The sequence below is a fragment of the Pinus tabuliformis genome, chromosome 1_1 (genome assembly GCF_031772625.1).
Source record: "Pinus tabuliformis cultivar Carrire ecotype Pingquan chromosome 1_1, CPIR1, whole genome shotgun sequence".
In the NCBI taxonomy this organism is placed as follows: domain Eukaryota; kingdom Viridiplantae; phylum Streptophyta; class Pinopsida; order Pinales; family Pinaceae; genus Pinus; species Pinus tabuliformis.
The window spans coordinates 229,453,387-229,478,707 of record NC_142297.1 but is presented as its reverse complement, the minus strand read 5'-3'; positions in this window follow the sequence as shown (position 1 = coordinate 229,478,707).

Here is a 25,321-nt window from a genome sequence, read left to right as displayed (position 1 = left end):
ACAGTTGAAGAATAAGAACAAGGGTACTTTTATCTCTCACGGTTGAAGAATTTTTTTGCGAAGATGGTTTTGCCAATCCCGCCAAGTCCCACAATTCCTACAACCCTTGCCTTCACATCTTTGTGATACTGCAAAAACACTTTTCTTCAAAATCTTTTAGCTTGATATCAAGTCCAATAGGATATTTGGAGACATCCAGGGGTGTTTTTGAAACTATTTCCAGCACTCGTTCTGTGACATCAACTAGTAGCTGTGCCTCGTCACTGAATGATATGATGTCGATAATGAAATTACTATTGTGAAGAGTGTAGATATAATATGATATACCTTTGATTCTAATAAAGAAAACAAAGACGAACAATCAGGATAGTTAGAGGTCTCACCGGCCATTATATTCTTCTAGCTCGAAACCACTTATATCTGCAACATCGGAAAGAGCATGTGTCCATTTTTCAATAGTATCCAAATCATATTGCAGCTTATTTTGACGAGTTTGAGAGTCATATGTTTTCTTTTCTTCTAGAGTATGTAGGGCTCGAGTGTACACTCCATAGCCTCCCCTCGGCCACCGAAGTTCTAAAAGCTTGACATGATAGAAGACGGGAATATGCATGTGCAGCAGCTCATCCAAACACCAAAGTGACTCGCAATAATTGGTAGATAAATAGATATATGGACGGTGGTGGTTCCAATAACACCTTTTATCTGAGGAGTTAAATTATCTCCCTTCTACAACTCTTCCTGGTCTAGGAAAGCTCACAATCGGTGTAAGTCGAGGCCATGGTAAAGATGTTAGAAAACTCTAGGAATTTAATTTTCGTTTTTGCAAAGGGGAGAGGCAGAGAGTTATGACTTTTGTGAAGCTACTTTCGCAAAACTAGGTTCGCGCACCGCGAAGCTGATTTTGTGGAGCTACCTTCGTGCAGCACGAGGCTATTTCCCAGACTTGGATTTTGCGCACCGCGCAACTATTTCAGAGACTTAATGAATACTCACAACAAAAATAACAAGATGGGTTTGGAGCAACACACTAAAACTTAGTATTCATTTCTTAAACATGAAAAATACATTTACATGAAACTGCGGCTTATTCACCAAGTAAAATAAAAGTTTTACAGTGATTTAAACTTACACAGAATAACACACAGTAAAACAGAGTAACTGTTGTTTTCACGCGCCCACCAAAATTTGCTCCACCATTTTCTCCATAGAGACTTGCACTCTTTTTCTTACCTCTTACTCTCTCTAACCTCTCTACACAGTCAAAATGAATTTTGCATTCATATTTAACTCAACATACAATTTTACATTTAATTCATGATAGAGCAAAATTAATATGATGTTCTTGTTGAGTGTGATCAGAATTGTGCAGGTGTTTCTGGAGTGTGGGCAAAGGTTGCTGAATGAATGCTTGCCCATATCTATTTACCAAAGCACGTAACTTCTTTAAATGCCTTTGCTAAGTTTCTAAATGGTTCGCGTCTGGCTTCAGTCCTTCTATCTTCAAGCAGAGACGCAATCTGCAAAAATACGTCTAACAGGTATGGCTACTGTCAGACTGTTTATTGTGGTGGTTGGGATTATTATTTGCAACACTCCCCCTTAATCACAATTGCCGCCATTGACAATTCCCAAACAGTTTCTAAGATAAAAAAAACTTTCACCTGCTAAAGCTTTGTGAAAATATCAGCCAATTGTTCCTATGACCTGCAGTGCTGCAACACAATTTCATCATTGTTAATCAACTCTCTAATAAAATGATATTTAGCATCAATATACTTGGTCCTTTTGTGGAAGATAGAATTCTTTGACAATGAAATTTTTGAGGTGTTGTCACAGAAAATAGTTGTCGCGCCCTCTTGGTCATGATGAAGATCCCTCAACATCCTTCTCATCCAAACTACCTGACATGTTGCTGCTGTTGCTGCGACATATTCAACTTCTGCTGTTGACAGTGACACTATTGGCTACTTCTTGCAGGCGCATGAAATGGCTCTAGAACCCAAATGAAAAACATATCCTGACGTGCTCTTTCTGTCATTGACACTGCCTGCCCAATCACTGTCAGTGTAACCAAACAGCCTGAAATCACTTGTTGCTCTGTACAAAACGCCATATCGTTTTGTCCCATTGACATACCTTAGAATCCTTTTCGCTGCTTGCCAATGTGTCTCCTTGGGTGTCTCCATGAACCCTGACACCAAACTTACTGCATACATTATATCTGGCCTAGTGGCGATCAAATACATCAGGCTGCCTAGCATGCTTTTATATAATGTCGGATTGACATTGCTGCTGCAATCTTCTTTGCTCAACTTCAACCCTATTATAGTTGGATTTGGTGCGGACTTGTTGTTATGCATTTTAAACCTCTCCAAAATTTCTGCCACATACTTTTCTTGAGAGATAAAAATGCCATTTTGCTTCAATTCTATGTCCAAAAAATATCTTAACAATCCCAAGTCAGTCATTTCAAATTCACTCTTCATGACTTGTTTGAAATCAGCGATGAGGAAATCATCACTGCCTATAAAAATAAAATCATCTACTTATAAGATGACAATGAGAATCTTACCTTCTCTCTCTTTGATGTAGGGAGTAGGCTCACCGTCACATTTGTCAAAACCATTGTCCAACAAGTAAGCATCTATCCTGCTGTACCATGCATACGGTGTTTGCTTCAATCCATAAAGAGCTTTCCTCAACCGATACACTTTGTCTTCTTGGCCTTCAATCTCATAACCAGGAGGTTGCGTGACATACACTTCCTCTTTCAGCAATCCATTCAAGAATGCTGACTTTACGTCCATCTGATACACTCTCCATTTGTGTTGTGCGGCAATTGCCACAACTACGCGCACTGTCTCCATTCACGCAACTGGCACGAACATCTCCGCGTAATCTCTTCCATGCTGCTGCTTGTATCCTTTGACAGCTAACTTTGCTTTGTGCCTTTCAATCTTTCCCTCAATGTTGCTTTTGGTCTTATAGACCCACTTCACTCCAATGACATGTTTTCCTTTCAGAAGGCTCACTAACTCCCATGTGTCATTCCTTTCTATTGCTTCTATTTCTTCCTCCATTACCGCAACCCATTTTTCTTCTTTTGACTGCATCTTCAAAGTGAATTGGGTCATCTACATGGAAAAATAATGCAAATAAGGAATTCAGACTTGTGCCACTATCAACTTCATCTTGTTCATAAATTTCATTTAAATTTCTAAATTTTGGCCTTCTTGTGCTTGCTAAAGATGGGCTTGATATGTCACTTGGTGTTGCACTTCGCGGTGTGCTTGGTGAAGCACTTACTTGGCTATGTGAAACTGTCCTATTATTTGTTGATGGCGTCACTTGTTTCCTGCTTTGCTGCACTTGAATAGGAGTATAGGGAGTCACTGTTGAGGAATTACTTGCTACTGTTAATTCCTCTCTGTCCTCATGTGGTATGCATGCTTTGACATTGATTTTCTTTTCTAAACTTCCATCCCATGCTTCCTCTTCTATGAATTGTACATCTCTGCTGATTATGACCTTCTTGGTTAATGGATTGTAGAGTTTGTATGCCTTGGATTCATCACTATATCCAACAAATATGCATTTCTCCCCCTTGCTGTCCAACTTCTTTCTCAACTCATCCGGGACATGTGCATCAGCCACACATCCAAAAACTCTCATGTGAGAGACATTTTGCTTTCTTCCATTCCATGCCTCTTTAGGAACAATGTTTTGGACACTTTTGGTTGGACATCTATTCAAGATATATGCTGCACAAGTGATGGCTTCATCCTAATAGTCATTTGCAAAATGCTTTGCTTTCAACATACTCCTTGCCATCTCCATAATGGTCCTATTCTTCCTTTCTGCCACACCATTTTGCTACGATGTATATCTTGTTTTAAATTGCTTGTGAATTCCTTGCTCCCTACAAAAACGAAGGAAATCATTTGAGATGTATTCACCACCTCTATCAGTCCTAAAGACTTTGATATAGTGTCCACTTTGCTTTTCAACAAGATCCTTGTATTGGTGAAAGCGCTCAAACACTTCACTTTTCTGTTTTAGGAGAAAGACCCATGTCTTCCTTGCGTAGTAATCTATGAAGGTCAATACATAGTGGCTACCACCAGTTGATGGTGTCTGCGTTGGTCCACATAGGTATGAATGGACAATCTCCAAAGGTGCCTTTGCCCTCACTGACTTTTCTGCTGGAAATGACTCTCTATGTTGCATGCCCAAGATACATCCTTCACATATGTTGTCTAGTTTTTCTATGAGTGGTAAACCCTTCACCATGCCTTTCTTATGCAGCAGATTCAAACCTCCAAAGTTGAGATGTCAAAATCTCAAGTGCCATAACCAGTTTTCATCTTTTGCCTCTGCTTGAAAGTTTACTTGTGTGACAACTGCCCCTTTTCTTCCATTTTCTTGTGAGTTCATAGATAGTTGTGCTTGTGCACCTTCTTTCTGAAAATCTGATATTATTTTTAGGGGAAACATTCTATTGTTTTTCATCTGAACCTTTGCAATTAGTTGTCTGCTTGGAGGCCTATCCAAAATTGTGCACACATCATTTTTGAAGAAGACATTGTAGCCTTTCTGCATGAGTTGTCCAACGCTCATGAGATTATGTTTCAGACCAAGGACAAAGTAAACATCAGAGATGTATTTCTTCTCCCCCTTCTTTGTTAGGATATTAACTCTTCCTTTTCCCATGACAGAGACTTTGCTATCAGTCCCTAATGTCACTTCAGATTTCACACTTTCATCTAGATCAGAAAACATTTCTATGTTTCCTAACATGTGGTTGCTACACCCTGAATCTAGATACCATATATCACTCTGTTTTTCTTGTGCTACATTACAAGCTAAAAACATGCTATCATGGTTATGATTTTCTCTTGTGAAATTTACACTTGGTTTGTTACTAATATCATATTGCTTCTTTCTACATTCATTTGCATAATAACCATACTTCTTACAGTAATGACATTGAACTTGAGATTTATCGTACCTCTGACCTTGTGCTTGATTTTGGCTTGGGCCTTGACTTGGATTTTGATTGTTGCCTCTTCCATTTGAGCTTGAAGGGCTGCTTCTTCCACCTCTGTGCGGGCTTCTTCCTCTTCCTCTAGCATATGATCTTCCTCTACCTCGACCTTGACCAAATGATACTTGTGTCTTGAAGGCATGCTTCAATGAGGAGCTTGCTGCTCTATTCAGTCTATGTTCATGAGAAATCAGTGATGCGTTAATCTCATCCATTGAGAACTGTGAGAGATCCTTTGTTTCTTCTATGGCCACAACAATGGCCTCAAAACTTGCTGGCAAACTTCTCAAAACTTTCTCAACTATTCTTCTTTCCTTAAGTGTCTCACCATGAGACCTGATTTGAGTAACCAACCCACTTACATGTGTAAAAATGAGTCTATATTATCAGAATATTTCATACAAAGTGTTTCAAAATCTCTCCTCAACATTTGCAGCTTCTCTGTTTTGACTTTTTCCATGCCTTGGTAGGCTGTTTGGAGGGTGTCCCATGCTTGCTTGGACTTCATTGCTGTTGCAACCCTTGGGAAAATACTTTCATGAACCGCTTGGAAAATATAGAACAGGGCTTTTGAATCCTTCTTCCTGTTGTCCCTTAAGACATCTTTTTCTTGTTGAGAGAAGGCATTGTATGTTACTGCATCTGCTGGTTCTTGAAAACCATTTTCCACCAAATCCAAAATATTTTGAGAAGAAAACAGGGCCTTCATTGTAATAGCCCAATAATCTAATTTTTGCCATTCAATTGAGGTATTTGAAGATTAGTCAAACTTGTGCTTGATGTTGCCATTTCCGAGCGTAAAAAAAAACTTTCTACCTGCTGGTAAATATGCTAACAAACAATGCGCGGTCAAAACAATTTTCGCGGTTAGTAAAAACACTTGTTTTTACACTAACAACGTTTAACCTGCTCTAATACCATGTTAGAAAAATTTAGGAATTTAATTTTCGTTTTCGTGGAGGGGAGAGGCAAAGAGTTATGACTTTCACGAAGCTAGTTTCGTGAAACTAGGTTCACACGCCGTGAAGCTGATTTCACGGAGCTACCTTCGCGCATCGTGAGCTATTTCCCAGACTTGGATTTCGTGCACCGCGCAGCTATTTCAAAGACTTAATGAATACTCACAGCAAAAATAACAAGCTAGGTTTGGAGCAACACACTAAAACTTAGTATTCATTTCTTAAACATGAAAAATACATTTACATGAGGCTACGACTCATTCACCAAGTAAAATAAAAGTTTTACAGTGATTTAAACTTACGCAGAATAACACACAGTAAAACAGAGTAACTGTTGTTTCCACGCGCCCACCAAAATTTGCTCCACCATTTTCTCCACAGAGACTTACACTCTTTTTCTTACCTCTTACTCTCTCTAACCTCTCTACACAGTCAAAATGAATTTTACATTCATATTTACCTCAACATACAATTTTACATTTAATTCATGACAGAGCGAAATTAATATGATGTTGTTGTTGAGTGTGATCAGAATCACAAAGGTGTTTCTGGAGTGTGGGCAAAGGTTGCTGAATGAATGCTTGCCCATATCTGTTTACCAAAGTACATAAATTCTTTAAATGCCTTTGTTGAGTTTCTGAATGGTTTGCGTCTGGCTTCGTCCTACTATCTTCAAGCAGAGATGCATTCTGCAAAAATATGTCCGACAAGTATGGCTGCTGTCAGACTGTTTATTGCGGTGGTTGGGATTATTATTTCCAACACTCCCCCTTAATCAAAACTGCCACCATTGACAATTCCCAAATAGTTTCTGAGATAAACAAAACTTTCACCTACCAATGGCTTTGTGAAAATATCAACAAATAGTTCCTGTGAGCTGCAGTGTTGCAACACAATTTCATCATTGTTAATCAACTCTCTAATAAAATGATATTTAACATCAATATGCTTGGTCCTTTTGTGGAAGACAAAATTCTTTGACAATGCAACTGCTGGGGTGTTGTCACAGAAAATAGTTGTCGTGCCCTCTTGGTCATGACGAAGATCCCTCAACATCCTTCTCATCCAAACTCCCTGACACGTTGTTGTTGTTGCTGCGACATATTCAGCTTCTGTTGTTGAGAGTGACACTATTGGCTGCTTCTTGGAGGCCCATGAAATGGCTCCGGAACCGAAATGAAAAACATATCCTGATGTCCTCTTTCTGTCATCGACACTACCTACCCAATCACTGTCAGTGTAACCAACCAGCCTGAAATCACTTGTTGCTGTGTACAAAATGCCATATTGTTTTGTCCCATTGACATACCTTAGAATCCTTGTCTTTGCTTGCCAATGTGTCTCCTTGGGTATCTCCATGAACCTTGACACCAAACTTACTGCATACATTATATCCGGCCTAGTGGCGATCAAATACATCAGGCTGCCTATCATGCTTTTTTATAATGTCGGATTGACATTGCTGCTGCAATCTTCTTTGATCAACTTCAACCCTATGACAGTTGGAGTTGGTGCGGACTTGTTGTTCTGCATTTTAAACCTCTCCAAAATTTCTGCCACATACTTTGCTTGAGAGATAAAAATGCCATTTTCTGTCCTCTTCACTTCTATGCCCAAAAAATATCTTAACAATCCCAAGTTAGTCATTTCAAATTCACTCTTCATGACTTGTTTGAAATCAGCGATGAGGAAATCATCACTGCCTATAAAAATAAAATCATCTACATATAAGATGACAATGAGAATCTTACCTTCGCTCTCTTTGATGTAGAGAGTAGGCTCACTGTCACAATTGTCGAAGGAATTTTCCAACAAAAGATGGCTGGAAAAGGTTTTCTTAACATCAGGAACTTGGTGATTGATGAACACATCATACTGATAGCAGTTGTTACTATCCGATGTGTAGGGAGAGGCTGAAATAGAGGAAGATGCCATGACAAGCAAAACAATAAGCATGGCTGGAGATTGGACCATCTTAATTATGTGGAATCCTCTACGTCTTTTTTATTTTGTTATTAATTAAAAAAGTAAGAGCAGTGTACACTCAGGTCCTTTTTATTTTTTCTTTAGCTAATTGAGAAAATAAGAGAGCCATGACTTAGGACTTGTACCTAATCTAGGGTTTGTTAGTGACGTAGATATTTTACTAACCGCTAGGACTTTAACCCATGGAACCAAACGGATTATCATGGGACTAAGTAGTTGTGTGAAGTATATACTTTTCTGTGGACCTAGCATCTAGTGAGACCTAGCATTTATGTGGAAGGCCATAAAAAGTGCTAAGGAATTAGTTAGTTTGCTTGAATTTCTTGTTTATTTTAAATAAATATTTTTATATTACCATAGTTTTGATGAGTTAAAAGGCTAAGAAGGTTGATATTGTAACAAATATTTTGAAATTAAGATTTAATGTGGATGTATATAGGACATTTTAAAAGAAGGAATTTTTCATCTTCAACTATCTTACTGTTACAATGATTTTTTTGACCCATAACATTTAGGAATTCTCCATCACCTTATTTCACTATGGAAATCACCCGGATTTGTTCTTATTTTAGCATCGTTGATTTTCTTCTTTATAAATGATTCTTTGATACTCAATATTAAGGTTGATCATCTCCTTGTAATATCTTAATTTCATCATATCCTTAAACTCTTTATTACACCATAATTTCTCCCTAAATTTACTTCTCCCTTCCCTTTTTTTCTCTTCCAAATTTATTTCCGTTCAATGAATTTATTTGAAATTAAGGGATGTTTCAATAACATTAACTATGTTTTTTTTAATTAGATTGATCAAAACATGCTTGACTTGGGGAGTAAGTTAATAATGATGTTGATGGTTATCATTAGTGTATTTTATTTAAAATGGTTTATCTTTTGGTGCTTTTTAGGTACATTTTATAATTAATGGCTTTAATTTTGCCAAAATTTAAATCATTGAATCTATATCCAATTTCTTGTGAAAAAGGAAAAAACTTATAACTTTTATACTCCGTGATTATTATCATTTAGCGGACTTAACATTTATGTGCAAGGCCTTACAAAGAGGTAAGTAATTAATGCAGGGGTTGCTAATTTTGGCAAATACAGTAAAATTCCACCTTGGACAGCTCAAATGACCATGATAATTATTGCATTGGATTCCTCTTTTCGAGAGGACAAACATCGACCTAAAGATCACCCAATTTGGTTAAGCGGAAGTTGAGTTATGAGTTATTTTATTCATACATACATTATGTAGTGGGTTGGCCCTAACCACATGAGTAACTGCTTGGGTCAGTCTTAACCCCAAGTAACCCCTTAGGAAATCCTATAAATAGAAGAGACCTCAAGATCATTTGGACACATATTCTCTTCTCTCTTTTCTTGGTTCGCACAAGTTCGACGGAAGGAGTTTTATCAATGGTACGAAATTATAGGCGAAAGGTTCGCTCTGGGTCAGGTTCTTCTAGATCTCGATCGCTAGCATAGAACAGGGCATTCTGGTCCATGTTCATTGGCACACAAGCCTATGAGAGCGACTATAGAGTCTTGGTAATTGGCACAAAGGCTTATGGTAGAGACTATGGCTTCAGAAGTAGATCAGAAGGTTCCAGTCCTTGGTCGTTCACATAGAGTAGTCCTGAGAGCGATCAAGACATCAGGGTCACTCGCACAACAATATAAAGGGAGTGAATCTAGGTTTTAGTAGTATTATGTCACAATCAAATGCATGAAGGTTTCCTGAGAGTGACTCTGCAATCAGAGTTGCTCGCATATAGTGACAGAGAGAGCGACCAAGGAGTTTCGGTCGCACACAGACAGTTTGGATGAGTGACCTAACTTCAGATCTAGGGTTTGACATCTTGGCTTCAGTTGACTTCATTGATTAGGTAGATTTGAGTTTCGCTCTACTGCTATACAAATCTATAGATTTGTAGATCTAATTTTTTAGTTTCCTCTGCGAACACATGTATTGGGCTCATTGACAGTGACATCAATAGTCAATGGTGTTCGACATAGTGATATTAGTATACAACAATTGACATCAGTTTGTGACATCACATTACGACCATCAGTATGAGGATTATGATTCCTTGAAAGATTAGATATCTTTCATGAATATCATTATTGTTTTGCTGCATAGATGAAGTTATGGATAATTGTACTCTCTTTTGCTACTTCATTTGATGACGATCTAATAAGAAGAAGATTTGCAAGGGTTTTCCCCATAGTGGGTTTTGCCCTAGTCTCGGACCAATCCTGGTGTCTCTATGTGTGTGCATGCTTTCTTCTACTATTCCTTTTATATTCTGTTGCATTGATGATGATGGTGATGTTGTTTCTTTCTATATAATTGCATATGTTGATGTATAATGGTGTAGATCTGAATAATGTAATGATGATATGGGGTGAACTTAATGCATTAATGATGAAATGTAACTATCATAGAAAAGAACAATGTTGACTTAAGAAATATTAACAGGGGCTTCACTCAATGAATCTGTGACATAACACCTACATTCGTGGCATATGAAACAATACCCTTAATTTGACTACATATTGGAAAATATCTCTAAAAATCACATTAGGTAACCCCCTACCAATATGAATTCAATACAACTTCCCAATTTAAAAAACCCCTACTTTAACTAGATATTGTAGGTATCCATTTTTTCATTAACATTTTTTATACCCCTTTATATTTTTTCATTAACTTTGAGCTCCATTTTTTATACACGACATATAAAAGCCCTGTACCCCATATTATTTCTTTCCCAAGGAAAAATCATAATTTTCATTATAAATAAAGAAAATTACATGCTGAAGATGCTGAGTAGCATATGAGATATATGTGGTCTAGCCACAATTAGTATTGTTTTTTCAAAAAATATGTTGATCCCATTGAAGGGAGACTGCTATGAATAATTACATATGAAAGTTCAGTAATATTATAGACATAAGATGCTATAATTCAAAATATATACAACAAAATTTAGACATAAAATACTCATAAAAAAGGGCCCATGGCCCCATCAAAATTGCCCATCCATGAATGGGTGGTGGTAGTAGTTGAAGACTTCTAAGTCCTGTTCCTCTTGTATCAACCAGATGCCCCTTGGCAGCTGCGTGGCTTCCTTGGAAAGGAAATAAAAAATGTTGTTTCGTTCCCTGTAGATATGTTGACAAGAAGATATGTCAAAATATGATCTCAGTCTCAAAGCATCATCCAGAATGTGTCAAAGTGTGTGAGTGTGACAAACAATTTTTTGATTAAACCATTTAATAATGATCTGCGAGTCACCAAAAATCTGTAAATTTCAACATCCTTTGACAAGTGCAAAATGTAGCAAGTGCCCGAGGGATATAAGTTCAGCATAATTATTTGTCCCCCAACCCCACCAAACCCATTTGAATCTTGTAGGAGTGAGTAGGATTTAAATGAAGGATTATTCCACCCCACATCCATATTGTTGTGCCAATCCATCAAAATAAGCCCATGGCATGTCATAATCAATGATCTCAGGTATGATGTTGCGCACAATGGTTTCACAGGTTTCCTCTGGTAGGCTTAGGTAATCGTATATGAGAGAGACAATGATGTTGTCCCAACATGGCTCTAAATCAGTAAACATTATCTTGTTTTGTTGAAGCCATATATACCAACAAACCATACTCACAGATTCCGACACTTGTTTTTTTGTGCAGTAGTCCACCATCGATGCCAAGCTTCCTAGGTGTCCATGCCAATCCAATTATTCTCAATCTGTAGTTGAGTAGTAATCTTAGGCTGATGGAAATAGTGGCCCTGCATCCAAGGAATAAGTGATCACATGTTTCCATGTCCTGCCTACATAAAACACACCAGCTCAGACCATGAAATGTGCATTTATGAAGGATGCCAGTGATAGGGACCTTGTTTTGAAGGATGCACCACATGAATATTTTAGCCCTAGGTGTCGCCTTTAAAAAATAGACCACCACCATTTAGATACATCGGGTCTGTGTTCAACATTAATAAACAGGTATCCATATTTTGGGGAGTATTTCCCATTCGATGCATGGGACCAATTTAATTCATCCTCCCACTCGGTAATCCAGACATGGGATTCCATCAAAGTTGTTATATATTTTTGCCAATTTTTCGCCCATGATGGTGGTATATTCAAAGTGATGATGTTTTTCCATGCCTGCCAAAACATATTTGTGTGCTCATGGTTAGCAATATGTGCCAACTTGGTATGTCCCGAATCTGATAAATGATGGATAAGTCTAGGTGGGAGCGTATGAGCATTTCCACATCCAATCCAAGGGTCCATTCTAATCCAGACATAGCAACCATTGCCTATTCTCTAGGTCAATCCATCCCAAACATGATTTAATGTATTTAGTACCGCCTGCCAGACAGTAGATATGTTGTTCCTATCCCATGTTGGTAGCCTGATCCAGTCAAGCAGATGTAATGGGGAGATGTACTTCTAGTAGATAACCTTTGTCCAGAGGTTCTTGGATGATAAAACATTCTAGCCCATTTTGGCTACCAGAGCACTAGCAAAATAATCAATATTCTTTAGTCCCCATTCACCCCATTTCTTTGGAAGTGTGATCCTACCCCAACGAACCCAGGCAAAGGTGTGTCCGGTTTGTTTACCCCTCCAAAGGAATCTGCAACATAACTATTGTATTCTATGAATGATGCCCTTAGGTATCCAAGCTAAAGACATCTAGTAGACAGGAGTGGCCTCCAAGAAAAATTTGATGAGATTCAGTCTTCCAGCTCGAGACAACCACCTATGATGCCATATATTTAATCTTCTTTCTATCTTGGCAACCAGCCAGACCCAATCAGTGATTCAATAGTTCAATAGTTTCAACCTGAATCCCAAATATTTGAGTCCCTCCTCAATCTACAAGGAGATAAAGGGAAAATGCAGTAGAGAAGAATGGATCTCATTCTAGCTACACCCATAAGTGGATAGTGTGGATTTTTTATTGTTACAGTGCATCCCAGTTGCATGAAAATATAAACGAAATGCAGCAGCAAAAGCTATAGAGTCCCCAAGGGATCCATTCAGAAAAATAAAAATGTCATCGAAAAATAAGAGATGGGTTAGAATACAATTTCTTGTGATCTTGATGCCCTTCTGTCTACCCTGCAATCGATTCGTCGTGATGAGTCAACTCATGGCTTCCATGATCAATAGGAATAGTAGGGGGGAGAGTGGGCAACCTTGACTCAGTCCTCGTTTCGCATGAAATAAAGAGGATGCGGATCCATTGATCAATACGCTATAAGATACATTGTTAATGCAACACATAATCCATTGAATGAATCGTAGAGGAAAGCCAAGGCACATAAGAATAATTTGAATGTATAGCCAACAAGTGCGATCAAAATCTTTTTCCAAATCAATTTTGAGTATCATCCCTTTGAGGTTCTTTGATTTGATAGAGTGAAGTGCTCCTTGTGCTGTGCCCACTGCTTCATGTATTTGTTGATGGTCAAGGAATGCAAATTGCTTTGAGGATATATGCTTTGATAGGATGGGTTTGAGCCGATTTGCAATGATCTTAGCAATGATCTTGTATATACAGCTACATAGTGATATGGGTCTATAATCATCAAAAATCTGTGGGTCATCCGACTTGGGAATGAGAGTGATAAATGTTGAATGCATCATACATTCGCCAAAGACCTATATTAACTCCTATCCAATTTTTTCAAAGAATGCAATATAAAATTCAATTGACCAGCCATCTAGTCCATGACTCTTATCCTTCTTAAAACACTTTATAGTAGCCTCTACCTCCCCCATGGTTACAAGATTAAGTATCTTCAACGCATCCTAATAAACATATCTAGGGAATAGTCCAACTACCCTTATAATATTAGCAATGTTTGCATCAGGGGGAGCTCTGAATAAATGTCCAAAATGAGACATACCAAGATTGGCCAGTTCGTGAAAAGTATTTGCTTGTGTGCCATGATCATCCTTGAGATGCTAGATGGTGTTAATGACCCTGTGCCCATTTGCAACATGATGATAGAAAATTGTATTCTCGTCTCCCTCCTTTAACCAGATGGCCCTACTTTTGAGTTTCCAAGTTTTTTCCCTATCTTTTAGGATCTAATTCCGCTTGATCTCAAGTCGGATCAAATTCTCTTTAGCATCAGTACAGGTGAATCCATGACTCTCAGGTCCATTAAATTGTTCAATCTCTAGTTCAATGTCTCTTAGTATCAGCAGATATTTGGTCCTTTCATCCTGTTGATGTTGCTGGACCCAACAACATGTCAAGGGGATCTCCCTGGTAAGAAGTCCCAATTAGACCTCAGACAGTTTGTTGTAGGAGTCCCAACAGTGGGTCGTATAGCAATGACTTGAACTTGATTTTTCATAGAGGAAAGTGAGATAACTCTGTTAGTAGCAAGAGTATGACCGTTGTAGTGAGTCAAGGAAGGTGCATGAGAGGTTTTAACATCGATGGGTTGAGATGAGTACGCACCTTGGAAACCTGTAATAGTACTGGGATGGGAAGGGAAAACACGAGCAAAGATGCATCACAAGCTGGAAATCAAGTCAATTGGAAATCCAAAGTGATGGTTAAACTAATCAACACATTTCAGAAATATTCATACATGCTCATACGGAGCAGTCCATACATGCATGTGTAAGAAAACAAATACATATGCTATTTAGAGTACACAAGACAACTGGAATACAATACAACATATGCATGAAATGTGCTGGACCTTATTATATAAATAAGTGTAAGTTCCAGTCATACAATACATCCATGTAAACCCGCTAGCCCAAACAGTGGAATGTTACAACCACATCTGCCTGCTCCTCCAAAGAGATGAACTAGCTCCGTGCAGTGGAGAAGCCAAGGCGCGTTACAACACTGTACAAGCTCTCTCCAAGATAGTCTTATTGGAAGCTTGGTTGACCAAAAGCCTATATAATGAGTTATGAGGGATTATTTATAGCGAAGGGCGGGGTGACCCTTGACATTGCCCTTTGTGACCGTTCAAATACCCTCATGACTCTTCACCTACTCTATGACTGTTACATCCACTATTGACACTTGACTTACACTTGACATGACTTAAAATTACAATGCACATGTACCCATGTGAACAAAATGGCTTGAGGAAGCCATGCTAGACATCACTCTGACTTAGACAACCATGGAAGTCCAACTCCTCAACAACCTCATGCTGATAGTAACATATTTATGCCAAGGTTTGTAGTCCTTGATGGTGTCCGTGTGTTCCGCGGCGACATCCGTCTGAAACCTGACCCTTTCCTCCATAGCATCTGGGTACACTGCTCGGGCTCCTCTGTCCAAATCGTCTAAAAGCATGCACATCATTGTCTTTAATGTGGCTGGACCAGCAACATACATGTGCATGATGTCTACATTGATGGGCAAGTCTGGGCTGGTGGCAATGCACATCAACTCGTCGAAGTATGAATCAAGCTCTAGTTAGACCTACTTCTTTGTCTTCGCCTGTTACACATCATTTTGTCACTATCCCTATACTCCCCATTCCTTGATCCTGGAGGACTTCCATAGTGAACCCTGCATGCTTTGACTTCATGAAGAAACTTCCATTGTGTCCCTCTTCATGAGCAAATAAATTCCCTTTTGCACTATTTCCCCTAAAACTTTTGTTTTTCCCAGTGTACAAGACCGATGCTAATGACCTTTATCTCCCCTACGTCAATGTGCAGAGATTAGAAATACTCCTCGCACCGAACGGAGCAACTGAGATTTGTTCCAGTCACGCCAGTCCTGTTATGGAAAGTTTTTTAAATTAGATTTGAAGCTTCCAGCTCTAGAAGCTTTGTAACGGAAGTTTGGTAAATGGTTTGGTCGGATGGGGTCGAGGATGATAGTTTGGGCTCCTTTCCCCTACAATGACGGAACTACCTCAAGGGATAAATCCTTCTTCCATGAGAAGAGGATCCATCTCCCATCCATATTTCCTATATAAACCTCCCTTCTTCCCAAGCACAAGCTAGTTGTAGAGTTAGATTGTTGATATTAGTGTGCTTATACTATTTTGGTTTGGAGTACATAGCAAGCTATTACTAGTTGTAGCTATCTAGTTGTGTGAGGGAGAAGTGTGATTTGGTTTGGAGTGAAGCCTAAAGGGAAGAGCCTTAAAACTATTGTTGATTGAGGCCATCATGGAATGCTAGTAGAAGTGGGTGGGAACCTTGTCTTCTCAAAGGAAGATTGCAACGTCAAGACGAATGGTTGTAATCTCTCTTTGATATTAATATATGCAACTATCGATTAATTTCCTATATGTTTTTTAATATTACATATTCGTGGCTTAATGTTTCTTGACTTGTTAAGTAGGTTGAATTGAAATTTGTCTATTACCATGTTTGTTGTCTGTTGTTGTTTATTTGTTTTAGGTGCTTGAAGAAGGAAGCGAGGGATAGTTGGACCGAGCAAGCAAGGACATCATCAAGCAGGATAAGCGGACCAAGAGGTGTGCCCTCTTGATTGATTCTAACCTAAGGAAATCTTCCATAGAATGTATCTGTTGTGGCTAGACCCATTATCGGGCTAGAGGAATTCATTCGTGTCCGCACTTATAATTTTACTTCAACACAAATTAGTGACTCCACTGGGGATCCCAATCCTTTTGTTTGTCTTGGATTTCATGATTTCGTGAGAACTTTTCTAGTTCCACATTTTCCCTTTCGTTTTGTTTCTTTTCTCCTACTTACTGGTCTCAGTCTAAAATTCATAGTAGTAGATCTAGTCTCTGTTTCAATTTTTTAAATTTTTTCTTAACTCCCTTGATTAACACACTTAATTCGCTAACAATCGCATCGACCAACGCGAGTTGCTGAGAAAAACTCCTGCCACCCCCATTCTAGCACTCGTTGTCACTTAGGCATTCGTGTCGATGCCTGTAGATGAATATTAGGGTTCGCCATGAATCTTGACTAGTGTGTCTTGCTCTTTGATGTTTGCCTTGTAGCCTATTTTCATTGTGTTTATCCCTGCCTAAAAAGCTGCATTTAGCTTGCTTTGTGTGCTTGCTTGGTTTAGCCCACCCTCTGATGTGTAAAGTTTGGCCTTGTGTGAAGTTATTTTTTATTTTTTCTTTGAATCCCTTGATCGATGTTATTTTTGGCCAAAAAGTCGCGCCGATCAGGCCATCAACACTAGTTGTAGTACTGGTCAGTCGTGCCAACCGACGCTACTTTTGGCCCAAAAGTCGCTCCGGTCTCTAAGTTAAGAAAAAAATAAGAATTTCTCCCATTCTAGTGCTAGTGTGCCTTGACCCTTAGACTCTCTTCTTCTGCTCGGAAGTGACTAGGATGCTTTGTTTTCAATTGAATGAGTGAAAGATTCTTGTTTGTTCTCTTATTTCGAGTGTCTCTTTTCTCTTTCCAAGCATAGATTACATTGCTTGGTTTGTCAATTGAAGCATTTATGTGTTTGGTTTGTTCAATTCAGGGAAGAAGTTGCTTTTAGTTTCATTTATCATGCTTTGGATTTGATCGATGCTTGTTTGTTCGGAATTGTGAAAATTTTTCATTAAAGTGCTTTATGTGAAAGATTCATTTTGCATTTTATGAAAAGAAGAACATCATTCTAGTTTACTTAAGAAAAAATATTGCATTAGTAGCATTATTGAGAAGCTAGAATTGCATCATCATAAGCATTGGAAATGAAATGAAACTTCTTATGTTGTTATAGGAAGATTAAGTGCATTTAGGAGATTTATTAGTGAAAGATTTCATTCTTCGATTGTTGCATTAATTTTGTGTTCTCTATCTCTCAATTAGTGATAACTTTCATCGAAGACAAAGATCTCTTTTCTCATATAGCTACATATAGGAGTTTTTAGATGACATCAGCAGGGCCTTGTAATTGAAACCTAATTCAAGATCAACAATTAAAATTTATTGAATTAACCTAAGGAAGCATTGAAACTTAATTCTCACATTTGGTGGTCATGGCTAGAGACGTGTTTCGGCGTCTTTAAACGTAGCATCTGTCATTTGCTTCGGCAAAAGGGAAGTTATCTTCCTTAGTGATTCTTTAGGGTCGATTCCAATGGCAACATTTCCGGAGTCTACCAATCAAGGATTCCCCTCGGATGGGAATCCTAGTCCTTTTCCTTCCTTTGGAAATGCTGGTGCTCCTTATATGGCAATGTAGTCCATTCCTGGGTTAACCATTGGTCTACCTATCTGGTTTTTTTGACCTCAGTGGTCCTGAGCGTCTCGACCCCTGTCCAAACGTCTCCTTCATTAGAATCATGGTACAATGATTCTAAGGTTGACCTCTCACCTTCTTCTCCCATTTCTTCACCCTCCTCTTCTACTTCACCTGGTGAAAGTTTCAAATCTAGTAACCAGAAGGCTAAGAAGAAGAAGAAGAAGACGAAGAAGAAGAAGTCAGATAAGCGAGAGGCCAATCGTGCGGTTGTTACTCCAAATGCACCTCCTATAGACAAACCTTCTGATACTCCACGGAAGGTTAAATTCCCTTGCAAGCTATGTAAGGGTGACCATCTCCTTTAGGACTATCCTGGCATTCCCAGAGTCTTAGAGGTATGGTCTCAAGACCTAAACCGACCATCCCCGTCAACCTTTGGAGATCATTTTGATGCTACGCCTTTAGCTAGCGATGGTAAGAAGAAAGGGAAGATTAGAGTCCCCTGTAAGTTATTTGAAGGAGAGCATCTTCTTCACCTTTTTCCTCTTATGGGTAAATCTTCCAAAGTTTTGGAAAACCTTGCATCTCCTCAACCCCAACTTCTTATTAGTTATTAGAGGCTTTCTTCTGACCCTCTCCCAGTTGGTAAAGAGATTGAATTGAATTCATCTCTTGCCCATCCTGCTCTTCTTAAGAAAGTATCTCTTTTGTCTATTCCCGATCAACCATTTGTTGAAAAGAGTGTTGACTTGGCTACGCCTTCAGTTGTTCACTATGTTTCCGAAGAGACTAGTGATCATACTGCTCATATTCTTGTTGTCTCCTCAAATTCTCATGAATTGAAGCGTGACCCTCCCATTCTAGTTGTTCAAGAGATTCCTTCTCCTGTTCCTGTACAACATGGGGGCAATCATATGATACCACCACCAAGTAGTTTTTTCATCTCTTTCGATTGGTGTCCATTGACTACTTTCCGCCTCCCATCTTATGTGCCTTTCCAGATCACAATACAAGCCTATAATATGGTAGTACCTGGCACTATATTAGATGAAGGTGCATTTGTTAGCATCATGTCTTCTACTACTTAGAAAGCTTTGGGTTCCCCACAACTTGTGCCTGTCACCCAAAATTTGTTGGCTTTCAACGGAGGAACCAGTCAACCCTTGGGGATCCTTCTGAAGTTCCCTGTTACTTTGGGAGGAAAGACCGTCTATATATACGTGATGGTAGTCCAAGGACCCTTAGATTTCAATCTTCTCCTTGGACACGACTATGTTTATGTCATGGGAGCTCTTGTTTCTTCGCTTTTTTGTGTGGTTTGTTTTCTGCATGAAGGGAGAATAGTGATCACTGATCAATTGTCAATCATTGGTCACCAGGTGCCTCCTATCCCACCATCATCTCCTAATGGTTCTTGTTTGCAAGCAGTACTTCCCAGTCACAGGTCAATTATGTGGCTACCCGTTATGTCTCCGTGTCTGCTGATGATCACACAAATGGTATAGTGCATTATATATTGGGGGCATTGGAACTCGATCTATCTATGGTACCAATTGACATGTATTCCTCCCAGAGCATGGTTCTTTCGTCTAGTGAAGACCTCTTGGGAGCCACGTTCTTGTACGGTTCATGAACTGGGGTGTGAGGATAGTTCCTGGTCCTGTGTCAACCTCATTAAAAAATTAAACAAGGAGTCACGAGGATAGTTCCTGGTCTTGTGTCAACCTCGTTAAAAAATGAAACAAAGGATGTGAGCATAGTTCTTTGTCTTGGGTCAAGCTCGTTAAAAAATGAAACAAGGGTCTCGAGGATAGTTCTTTTACTATGTCAACCTCGTTAACAAATGCAACAACTCCCTTTTCCAAATCGAGTCTTTGATTAAGATCTCGTAAAATCCTAGTTGAGTATTTCCAAGATCTTGAAAGTGAACCTTCATTCCATCCACCTAGCTGAATGAAATGAAGCTTGGGGGGCATGTGCCTCGAATTGAATCATTATGCCAGGGGCATGCAAACTTATAGCAAGCATAGTTTTTCATTTCAAGCTTGTGTAAACATGAAACCGAATCCAATCAAAGTTTTCCATGGTTCAAGCTTGTGTAAAAATGAACCTATGCCCGATTTACATCTCGTGATTGCCTTTTTTATTAACTACTTTTTGCTAGATGAGCCTTGGCTGTTTCATTCCATCGCCACCATCTCGTTGGCAGATCATATGCTTTCACTTGGTTGTTTTTCCTTTCCTGAGGGACGGCAACGATGAGTGGTTTTGTTAGCCAGTCTCTTGACCATTATATGTTTTGAGCAGTTCCTCCATTGTTGGAACCCGTTTCTACCCTTTATACCACTCATTCCTCCAGGACAAGTCACCTTTAAGCTCTTTTCTAACTCGTAAAAGATGAAAATATTGCCGAGTATTTTTCCCTTTTGAATTGTTAAAGAGAATAAAATGGGGGGGTCTGCTTTCAAGCTCTTTTCTGACCCTTTAAACACGAAAAGATTTCTGAGCCCTTGTCGTTTTGAACTCGTTAACAGATGTGAAACGTCGTGTGCCTAGTATACATTTAGCCCTTTTTCAGGTTGGGATGCACTATTTACAAAAAAGGTACTCCTTGACTGAAATGGTCAAGCGGTTCTCTCAAGTATGGTTTTCTACTTTTCCAGGCTTGAGAGACACAAATGTACGAAAAGGGACCATGTGGACTTTTCTTTTCTGTTTCTTTTTCAAACTCTCTAGACATGAAAAAGATACTGAGTTACACCTTTGTCGGGCTCGTTAAAATATTAAACAACATCGGATTCGTCACCATGACGAATATGATCTTCTCCTTCCTAGGGCTCATTAAACTTACTAGTCGGATTCGTCCGAAGGATGAACTTACAGTGAAAACATATGTTATCCCCTTCAAGCTTGCGATTTAAAATAATTGGGGTACCTATTAGAAATGGTGGGGGAAAATTTGGAAATCTATCAGTCATGTCGGGAGCTCACTCTTGAACATGACACTCTTTCCTTCATGTCGGTTTCGGACATTTCCCTTTGTATTGTTGACCTTCTTAGGTTTGGGCCGTTCATTTTTTCCTTCCATTTGATCTCTGCCACATCATCATGACCACCGATCCTATGGATCCAAACACTGACAAACTTCCAGTTGTGTCGCCGATATGTTCAAGAGTTGTCCTTCTGTAGTTACACTTACCTCTGATTCTCTGTATCATCCAAAATCATTTTGCATCCTCTTGTCTCGCGTTGATGATGTGGGATTCATTATGGCCCTCCTTCGACATGGTCACTTTCCGTCGACTTCAACTCATTATTCGGGAAGTTGACCTAGAGACTCATTTTTGGTACCTTAGAGCTTGCATGCCCTAATGGCAAGTTCTTCGCACTCGATGACAAGTTTACATCATTGGCTTTCGATCAAGTGATTTCACGGGTGCTCGACTTCAGTTCCTCTATTCACATTCCGTGGATTGTGCTGATAGTACCTTGAGGACTATTATCATTATTGGTGGTTTCTTTTGTGCTTGTTAACAGTTTACATCATTGCCTAGTAATCAAGCGACTTTCTAGAATGTTCGACGTCAACACATCTATTTGCATGCTAGGATTTGTACTTTGATTGGGTTGTGTTGGAGTGCAAGACCCTAGACTCAGATCACAAAAAGTCCAGGTTGCGAAATGGTGTGACATGGTTATGTTGATATACACATCTCTTTCAGATGGATGGCTGCGACCATACCTTAGTTTCATTATGATCCTCATTGACGGATGGCTGTGCCCATACCTGGATCCATTTACATGATCATTCTCTGGATGGCTGCGTCCATGCCACGATTCATGTATCATTTGATAGAGATCTCAGTCTATGTATATGTATTTGTACTTTCTTGCAGGTTTTCCAACGACAGACTATGGTTCCCCACACTGATTTATAAAGTATTTCATCCCTCACTCTAGTTCGGCCTTCATGCTTTAGGGGGCATCTGTTACACAACATTTTGTCGCTGTCCCTATACTCCCCATTCCTTGATCCTGGAGGACCTCTATAGTGAACCCCGCATGCTTTGCCTTCATGAAGAAACTTCCATTGTGTCCCTTTCATGAGCAGATAAATTCCCTTTTGCACCATTTCCCCTAAAACTTCTGTTTTGCCTAGTTTACAAGATCAATGCTAATGACATTTGTCTCCCATGCTTCGATGTGCAGAGATTAGCACTACTCCTCATGCCGATCGGAGTGACTAAGCTGTGTTCCAATCGTGCCGGTACTGTTATGGAAAGTTTTTAAATTAGAGCCAAAGCTTCCAGCTCTAGAAGCTTCTTAACGGAGGTTTGGTAAATGGTTTGGTCGGATGGGGTTGAGGATGACAGTTTGGGCTCCTTTCCCCTATAATGATGGAACTACCTCAAGGGATAAGTCCTTTTCCCATGAGAAGAGGATCCATCTCCCATCCATATTTCTTATATGAACCTCCCTTCTTCCCATGCACAATCTAGTTGTAGAGTTAGAGTGTTGATATTAGTGTGCTTATACTATTTTGGTTTGGAGTAGACAACAAGCTATTACTAGTTGTAGCTATCTAGTTGTGTGAGGGAGAAGTTTGATTTGGTTTGGAGTGAAGCCTAAAGGGAAGAGCCTTAAAACTATTATTGATTGAGGCCATCATGGAATGCTAGCAGAAGTGGGTGGGAACCTTGTCTTGTCAGAGGAAGACTGCAATGTCAAGACGAATGGTTGTAATATCTCTTTGATATTAATATATGCAACTATCGATTGATTTCCTACATGTTTTTTTAATATTACATATTCATGGCTTAATGTTTCTTGACTTGTTAAATAGGTTGAATTGCAATTTTTCTATTACCATGTTTGTTTTCTGTTGTTGTTTACTTGTTTCAGGTGCTTGAAGAAGGAAGCGAGAGATAGCTAGAGTGAGCAAGTGAGGACATCATCAAGCAGGGTAAGCAGACCAAGAGGTAGGCCCTCTTGATTGATTCTAACCTAAGGAAATCTTCCATAGAATGTATTTGTTGTGGCTAGACCCATTATCGGGCTAGAGGAATTCGTTTGTGTGCACACTTATAATTTTACTTCACACATCACCTGGGTGAGAGTCCCAAGTGATGGGATCGCATGTGTGTGTGCCACAACATCCATACTCTTGAATACTCGTGCATGGGAAGCCTGTATGCTAGTGATGAGTTGCAGGAGGTCATCATAGTTCCAGATCTGACTCTGGATACGTGATTTCAGCTCGACCGCATTGGCCCTCATCATCTGTGGCAAGTGGAGCAGGGCTTGCTTGTACTTCATCGTCCATGTTTGCATGTCATCAACAACAGCATGTATGTTCATCAAGATGCATGATCTTCTAACACATCACTACTGCCATCCATTGAGATGGACGAATACCTTATGTATGGTACCAAACTTGAAGTACAATGCTCGCATAACTGTATCAAGGGAAAATACTTCATCTAGTATTGCCTTCTTCAGTTCATCTCGGGTGGACATTGTCACCAAGTCTCCTCCTTTATTGGCCGTCTGTAGTTCCTTCGCCATTCGCTCATTCTCAGTTATCAGAAAGTAAACACTTGAGCTAGTGGCTTCGGCATACACTCCAATTGCATCGGCAAAAGGAGCTGGATATTTACACACATCAGTCACGACCACTTGTTCTTCACCTTGCACAGGAAATGTTTGATCCTCTCGATTTGACACTCTACGAGACTGCACAACTCTATGTTGGGATTCGTTGAATGATATGTTGTGCATCTCTTCTTCTGGATGATCACCAAGGATCTCAGTGCCTCCTTAGTCATTCGAGACTTGCTCATCATCTACATGCATTGAAGCGGGTGAGTCGACCTCTTTGTGGTGAGGCATGAGGTCGGTGTCCTTGTTCTAACTCTTGCTGCTCCATGTCTGCATCCAACTATTGGAGTGCTTGTTCAATCTCATGACTAAAGTCTCACTCCTGTGATGGTTCACCCTCACCTGATGCCACCTGTACAGATGAACCAACTAATTATACGGGCGCTTCTTCATCTATTTGCACATGTTGCGCCCCTTGCTGTATCTGCTGTTGCTGCACTTCCCTCTCCTATTTGTGCAGCTCTTGTTCCCTTTAGAGTTTCTCCCTCAGCTCATGCAACTTCTTCTTTGCTTCTTCCATTCTCTTCTTATCCCTCTACCTTCATGCAATTCACTTGTAACGCTGGTGCCTCTTTGCCTCTGTAGCCATAGCTGCTTGTTCTACAAGTGGATATGCTTGAAACTTGCAGCTTTGCTCCTCATCCATGTGATTGACAATCTTCATCTTCCCTTTATCGCGCACTGGTATGCTTGCCTCTGCTGCCACTTCTGCTACTGCTGTTGCTGCTCCTGCTTGTGCTCTCTATGATGCTACCTCATGTTGTTTCGCTAACCACTCCATAGTGAAGCCGACCTGTTCATTGGGTCTGGAGGAACTGTAGCAATACCTCCATGAGTCCTCCTCAGCCCAATGAAATGCCCCATGGATCCAGTTGTACTAAATGCTCGTGCAGTGATCCTTCACAATTCAATGTGGGTCATATTTATTGTACCTTCGGAGGTCGAACGAGTATTTCTTCATCTGTTCTACTTCGACATCTACTTTCTTTATGCTCCAGATTTCATATAACCTAATTTGCAATGGAAGAGAGGGCCAAGGTGCCTTCTTCTTCTGGTGTAGTCTAGGTGTCAATCCCGTCGAGATGTGATATGCTACTTTTTGCATGACAAGTACGTCCAAGGCAAAGTTTGGCAAAACATGCAGAGGCTTCTCCGCATTAAAAATTCAGATGAAAGTGCTGGATGGCGAGGCATACCAATCTACAATTCCTATCAATGCCTCCATTGTTTCTTTGGACATGCAGGGGGGACCTTGTTTGAATATCCTCTTGTACACTAGGGTGACAAAATCATTGGAAAACTATGTGATTACTCCTCTAAAGCTCCATTCAGGCAACAAATTGGAATATGTTTTCACAGTAGTCTCCAGTGGTGACCATGCCCACTCCAAGCCTAGGAACTCCTGTCGGGCACTAACTGAATCTAAGATGTAGGTGGAAATGTAGATCTCTACATGCATACCTCCGGGTGACTGTCG